Source organism: Tyto alba, unplaced genomic scaffold (assembly GCF_018691265.1).
Source record: "Tyto alba isolate M040663 unplaced genomic scaffold, T.alba_DEE_v4.0 Super-Scaffold_14, whole genome shotgun sequence".
In the NCBI taxonomy this organism is placed as follows: domain Eukaryota; kingdom Metazoa; phylum Chordata; class Aves; order Strigiformes; family Tytonidae; genus Tyto; species Tyto alba.
In genome coordinates this window covers 35,911,343-35,919,257 of record NW_024881276.1, presented here as the reverse complement: position 1 = coordinate 35,919,257, position 7,915 = coordinate 35,911,343, and positions in this window count along the sequence as shown.

Here is a 7,915-nt window from a genome sequence, read left to right as displayed (position 1 = left end):
ATATTGGTTGTTGGTCTATTTTATACAAATGATGGCGATAGTTATTCACGCATTTATTCTAACAAAATAAAATGAAAAGTCCTTGCATTTTACTCTAAAACAGTCAGTTGACTTTCTACTTTCAGAAGTAAAATTAGAAGTAGAAATCTAAACTAAAATAAAAATTTCAGCCTTTGCTCACTAATATCTATTATGTAGATGGTATCTATATATATAGTTCTGTTAAGGAATAATCCATGAAAATGCATGTTCCAGCTGAAATTCATTTGCAACTCACTGTTGTCATTTTTAATGAATTTACCCAATGTCTTTCACAAGTCACACACAGACAAATCCCATGGTGGACTGGTATTTGTGCTGTTACTGACATATCCTCCTTCCTTCCAGTAGTTAAACATTCTGAAGAGATGCTGCCTAAAACTGATTTTTCTCGAGGTTCATAGATGATTAGCTTTGGTTATTGTGCTCTCATGATATTTAAAACCCAATCTTATCAACATGGAATGAAAGTAAACTGCCTATAAACTAAAAATATTACTGCCCTGAGACCCAATTAGGTATTAATATGTACAAAATAGATCCAGTCAATAGGACACAGAGAAGAGGTTGTTTGCATCACTAGATAATCAATATACATTGCTCTACAGTATTCACTGGCAGGAAAAACAACATAACACCATTTATGTTAGATGTTCTGTGGCGTTAGTCAAGTACATTATCTTGCCATTTACAGGTAAAGACTTCACTTCTCTCCTTTTCTCTAGCATTCAAAGCATGAATAATTTTTTTTTTTTTAAAGTAGAGAGAAAATGCATGATAAGATTAATGAGCAATCACTACATATCATGTTTAAGAGAACAGCAAATTTCTAAAGAACTAAACAGCATTCCTTTCTGAATAAATATCTCTGATCATTATTTGTTGTGGTAGAGCAGCTATAAAAAAACATGATTAGGTCTGAGGCTCTGTTGATGTATTGCAGGCTGAAAGAAAGTTAATGGTATAGTTATCCTGAGCCTTGCTGCCTTTCTTTTTTCATTTTCTGAGCTGCAGTGTGGCATAGCCTTTAGCCAATATAGCAACTCCCGACTGAAAATGCATTAAACTGAACAGATGAATGGCAGCATTTTAAAGCGAATCTGATAACCTAGACATGCTTGTGGGTTTTAAAGACTCCACATCAGATAAAAAGAACTGCTGGACACTTGAGAGCTGACATATTCTTCTAAAGAGAGAGGGTGCTAAGAATTCAATTGGGCCACAGAGAATATTCTAAAAAAAATGATCAGAAAGGGCAAATGCAGTTTTTAGATCAGCAAAAAGAACAGAGATAGACAAAATCATGCCACTCAAGAAATACACTCAACTGAAAAGATACTTGAAAACATTTGTGTGGTGCTACTTAATACAGAAATAATTTATTACAGTTTTTCCATAATTGATAACTAAAGACTTTTACATAGATCTTAGAGATTGAAAGGGAAATTAAGTTTCAGTCCTTCATGAGTAAAATTAGTGCACTGCAGATTTTCACTACATTGAAGAAAACTAACTCAAATTTCATTTTATATTGAATGCACACATTTTTACCCCAGACAGAGTAAAAGGAAAGCTTTTTATGAATTTATTGTAAAGTAGCAAATATAGTTATTTTATTTTCATGTTTTGATTTCTAAGCTAAGAAACGTAGTGTTGTGCTCTAGACCAGCATTTATCAAGAATCCCTATTCCTTGGATCCAGTGTGTATGAACATTCTTCTTTTGTACAATTAACATAAAAACAGTGTTTAATAAAAATTTTGCAGAATGCACAAAAATTTGTTTTTCTAAGGTTAAATACACCGTTATCCATTTAACTGTTCTTACATTAGAGAAAAAAAAAAATCAAGGCATTCAGAAAAATAATGTGGACTTGAGTTGCTGCTACAGGCACACGCACACACACACACACACATTCTTGTTGAAAGATATTGATCTGACATGAATGATACTATTCTACATTTGTTCTGGGGGCATGAGTCTTAGATTGGATAATCCAGTTTCAAAATTAAAATACATCAAAGTGTTGCTGTAATATAAAAGGATCAACAGCAATGTCTTCCTATTGCAAGATGTATTCTCAAGGGTGAAAGTGCTTCTAGCCAAAGTCTGGTAGAAAAAAGAAACACAAATTGAAGTGCTTTCTGTATCCATAGGAATAACATAGCTCCACATGTCTCAGGTCAAAACCCCAGACCTTTCATGACTAAAATCAATGGAGAGCTACTAGCAGCTCCAACTACTGTGACTTATGGATGGATTTATATTCCTTTTCCACATATCTTAGTTTACAGTTAATTTCCTCTGGGTTCAGAGGATGAACAATGTTGAAAACATGCTGTACCCAAGGATGTTGCCTTTCAGCTGCAGCCTGAGGAGGACAGAGAACTTCCTGTGAGACATAGGGGAACCCTGACCTAAAGCCCATTCGCACCATTTTAGAGAAGGGAATCTCTCATGCAGGAGAGTTTCTAGTGCTTTGCTTGGTTTCTGAAGTTAACAACTACCCTTTTGTTTTCCACAGTCTACAGCACTGACGTAGTGTCAGTCTCTAGGTCTGGGATCCTGTTATCTAACTACATCAATATCAGGAAAAATTAAACACGACTGCTTCATAGCATATGCAATTTTATAACTGTTAATACCTTGATGAACCAATGATGGGAGATGGAAAGAAAAAAATTACAGAAAACTCCCTTACAGCCTCAGGTGTTAGCAGCTTTTATTGATTCTATCTCAACACTTTTAAAAAAATGTTAAGCCAGTTGCTGATGTTAGAAATCATCAGCATAGCACACCAAGACAATGTAAGTCTCAAGAAATTGAATGGAAACTTTTCCTGTTTAATTTGATTATTCTCAATATTTTTCTTAGCTGCTCCATAGTTATATATTCACAGACCCTTGTATCTATAAAGTTTGATGATCATGATAAGTCATAATTACAAGTTGTATATTGAGATGATTGGGTGAAAAAAATAATGTTTATTTGTAACTGGTTGCCATACCAGCAGCAGTCCAGCCTTTGGGCTGGTACAGGTGATGAGAAAGCAAGAAATACTTCTCATCTTTCTTCAATTTAAAATATTACTATCTAGAATTTTAGCAATTTAGATGATCTGTCTCTTAAAACATCTTTTTAATAGAAACATAGAATGGTTTGGGTTGGAAGGAACCTTTTCGATTGTCTAGTTCCAACACTCCTTTCATAGGTAGGGACAGCTTCCTCTAGATCAGGTTGCTCAAATCCCCATCGAACCTGGCATTGAACACTTCCAGGGAAGGGGCAGCCACAGCTTTTCTGGGCAACCTGTACCAGTGCCTCACCACCCTCACAGGAAATTTATTCCTTACATATAATCTAAATCTACCCTCTTTCAGTTTAAAACTGTTACCCCTTGTCCTATCACTACACTCCCTGAAAAAGAGTCCCTCCCCACCTTTCCTGTAGGCCCCCTTTAAATACTGGAATGCCACTATAAGGTCTCCTCAGAGCCCTCTCTTCTCCAGGCTGAACAACCCCAACTCTCAGCCTGTCCTCATAAGGGAGGTGCTCCAGCCCCCTGATCATCTTTGTGGCCTCCTCTGGTCCTGCTCAGGCAGGTCCCTGTCTTTTTTATGTTGGGGGCTCCAGAGCTGAACACAGAAATCCGGGTAGGGTCTCATGAGAGTGGAGTAGAGGGGGAGCATCACCCTCCTTGACCTGTTGGACACACTTCTCTTGATGCAGCTCAGGACACAGTTGGCTTTCTGGGCTGTGAGTGCACATTGCTGGCTTTCCATTCACTAATACTCCCAAGTCCTTCCCCGCAGGGCTGCTCTCAATTCACCCTTCACCCAGCCTGTATTTGTGCTTGGGATTCCCTCAACCAACATGCAGGACCTTGCACTTGGCCTTGTTGAACTTCATGAGGTTTGAACAGGCCCACCTCTCAAGCCTATCAAGGTCCCTCTGGATGGCATCCATTCCCTTGAGCTTGTCACCGACACCACACAACTTGGTGTCGTCGGCAAATTTGCTGAGGATGCACTCAGTCCCACTGTCGATGTCGCCAACAAACATGTTAAACATCACTGGTCCCAACACTGACCCCTAAGGAATGCCACTTGTCACTGTTCTTCACTTGGATATCAAGCCACTGACCATAACTCTTTGAGTGTGACCATCCAGCAAATTCCTTATCCACCAAGTGGTTCATCCATCATATCCATGTCTCTCCAATTCAGAGACAAGGATGTCATGTGGGACAGTGTCATATGCTTCGCACAAGACTAGGTAGATGATGTCAGTTGCTCTTCACTTACCTACCAATGCTGTAAACTCATCATAGAAGGCCACCAACTTTGTCAGGCACTATTTGTCCTTAATGAAGCCATGTTGGCTGTCACCAATCACCTCGTTATTTTCCATGTGCCCTAGCATAGTTTCCAGGAGTATTTGATCCATGATCTTGCCAGGCACAGAAGTGAGACTGACTAGCCTGTTGTTTCCCAGGTCTTCCTTCTTCCCTTTTTAAAAATGGGGGTTATGTTTCCCCTTTTCCAGTCAGTGGAAGCTTCACCACGCTGCCATGACTTCTCAAATATGATGGATAGTGGCTTAGCCCTTTATCCACCAGTTCCCTCAGGACCTGTGGTTGCATCTCAACATGTCCCATGCACTTGTACACCTTCAGGTTCCTTAGATGGTCTTGAACCTGATCTTCTCCTACAGTAGGCAGTTCTTCATTCTCCCAGTCCCCACCTTTGCCTTCTGCATCTTTGTTGGTGTGGCTGGAGCCCTTCCTGGTGAAGACTGCGGGAAAAAAATAATTGAGTATATCAGCCGCCTCCACATCCCATGTAACCAGGTCTCCCATTTCCTTCTGGAGAGGGCCCACATTTTCCCTAGTCTTCCTTTTATCACTGACATACCTATAGAAGCTTTTCGTGTTGCCTTTGATGTCCCTGGCCAGATTTAATTCTACCAGGGCTTTGGCTTTCCTAACCAATCCCTGGCTGCTGTTTCTCTGTATTCCTCCCAGCTTATCTGTCTTTGCCTCTACTCTCTATAGACTTCCTTCCTGTGTTTGTGTTTGTCCAGGAGCAACTTGTTCATCCATACAGGCCTCCTGGAGTTCTTACCTGACTTCCTCTTTGTCAGGATATATCGCTCCTGAGCTTGAAGGAGGTGATCCTTGAATATTAACCAGCTTTTTTGGGCCCCCCTTCTCTCCAGGGATTTATCCCATGCTACTCTGCCAAGCAGATCCCTGAAGAGGCCAAAGTCTGCTCTCCTGAAATCCAGAGTATTGAGATTGTTGTGAGCCCTCCTTACTGCCCTAAGGGTCTTGAACTCCACCATTTCATGGTTACTGAACCCAAGGCTACCCTTGAGCTTCACATTCCCCACCAGACCCTCCTTGTTGATAAGAAAAAGGCCCCTCACAGCACCTCTCCTCGTTGGCTCCTCTATTACATGGAGAAGGAAGTTATCATCCAGGAACCTCCTGGATTGCTTATGCCTCGCTGTGTTGTCCCTCCAACAGATATCAAGGTGCTTGAAATCCTCCATGAGGACTAGTGCTTGTGAATGTGAAGCTGCTCCTGTCTGTCTATAGAGGGCCTAATCTGCTCAGTCTTCCTGGGTGGGTGGCCTGCAGAAGACCCCCACTATAACATCTCCTGTCCCTGCCCTCCCTTTAATCCTGACCCATAAACTCTTGCTTTGCTCCTCATCCATCCTCAGGCAGAACTCTGTGCACTCCAGCTGGTCATTGATACAGAGGGCAACTTTCCCTCCTTGTCTTCTCTGCCTGTCCTTCCTAAAGAGCCTGTATCCTCCATTCCAACACTCCAGTCATAGGAGCCATCCCACCATGTCTCCATGATGTCAATAAGATCATAGCCCTTCAGGCATGAGCATGTCTCTAATTCCTCTTGTTTATTCCCCATGATATGGCTATGTGCATTTACATAGAGGCATTTAAGTTGGGCCCCTGATGAAGTTGACTCTCTTGCTGAAGTGGCTGGAATTCCTTTGTGCTGTTCTTCAGGTGCTCTCCTGCTGACCTGTGATCCCTCTCCAGGTTCTGGGCATCCATTGCTGGTACTGCCATCAAACTGGTAGGAGTGAGATGTATTGATGTTCCCCTCTCCTGGCAACTTTAGTTCAAGCTCTTCTTCAATGTTTCAATGTTCTTAAATATATTCCCATCAAGTATGAACAAAAATTTAGATACTGGATGTTCAAGGAGCTGCATACTGCCACCTGACCTTAAGTAAGCATCCCAGAACATATCTGAGAGCTCATATGCAGAAGCAGAACTAAAGCAAAGACTCTTTTGCAAAGACTGACAGTTTAACACCTCTTTTAAATGCTTGTAAGAGTGATGTTAGTATGTAATAAAGCTGAGCGTTACCAACTTGGAGATGCTGGGATATCTTTGAAGGGTTATTACCTAGGTAACACTCACAAATGCTGACAAGTCAGAGTCCCCAAATACCCATGCATAAATGCTTTCAAGGACTTTTGCCTCTGTAGAGAAACACATCATTTTTAATGTTATTTGCAGAATGCTATTCAACAGTTCTTAAAAACATTATGGAATATGGCATACAAGCCTGATCATGTGGGAATTATTTTAAATGGAGTTTCAACTTTGTTGTTCTTCTTTCCTGTCCCTGTTTTCTTTAATTCTTTATTCATTTTTCTATTCTGTTATCACAATAGTCTATTCAAAATTCTTTTAATAAATTTGTTTAATTAGTGAATTTTGTGTCTGTAAGTCTTTGGGCTTTCCAGTAAAACAAAAGGACAATAAAACCTTGCGTGCTGTGATAACAAATCATTCTAGTCTCTCTGGTTGTTTACTGTACCAAAGTCTTAAAGGGATATGCTGTTTCTGCAGATGAGGAAGAAGATGCATGGCTCAAAGAAGTTTGATGGGTGTAGAATCAGATTTTGGTTATTCATGGTATATAACCACCACATCTTTATATACATTTCTCTGTAGTAGAAAGAGTTTACAGTCAATATCAAGGTATTCTGACACTGGATGTTTAATCGTCTCTTTCACAAAATGAAAAGAAACAAAAATTCTTTGAGGTTAAAGAACATTGATCTTTTGGAATAGAAAAAAATATTCTTTTGCAGACCAAGAAGTGTATTTCAACAGTTCTGGAAAACCACTATGTCTTACACCTTACTTGGCTGAAGATATGGCTAAGAGATCTAATATTGGAGTTCCAAGATGTAGAAAACAAGCATCAGAAAACACCAGTTAGGCTTCTTGTAGTATCCCACCTACATATTATTCTTGTAGAGACAAGCATAGTTACATACAATATTCACTGGCAGTACGAGTTAAAAAATAAACAGTGAGGTAAAAAAAAACAACAAAATCAAAAAAACCCACAGCTACACAAAGGTTCAGGCATAACTGTGTGCAACACTAGGAAGGAAATTAGCTCTAAAAATAGTCAGTGAGATAATGTTGCAGGTGCACCTACCCTGACAAATGTCCTGGCTGTTGAGACATAGTGGCTGCTGATCCTTTTTTCACACCCTTGTTCTCAGGTCTTACTGTAATTGGGGCCCTCAGCCACTAAGAGCTGACACTGATCACAGATCAGATTTGGCTCCGGTATAAATGGAGTCACCTTAGGAAGCCATTTCGAGACAGTCTCATCCGGAGCAGCATGTCTGTGGTTGAGGACTCTCCCCTTGGGTTGGGACACCGCCCAAGGAAACTCCTCAAGGTTGAGAGCTCTCATTTTAAGGTGAGTGATTGTGCATTTTCAACTGTCATTAAATCACAGGAACTCCTTTAATTGACTGTGTAGTAATAGTTTTCCTCTTATGGACATTTGAATTTGTAGTTTGTTAATGATTGCTG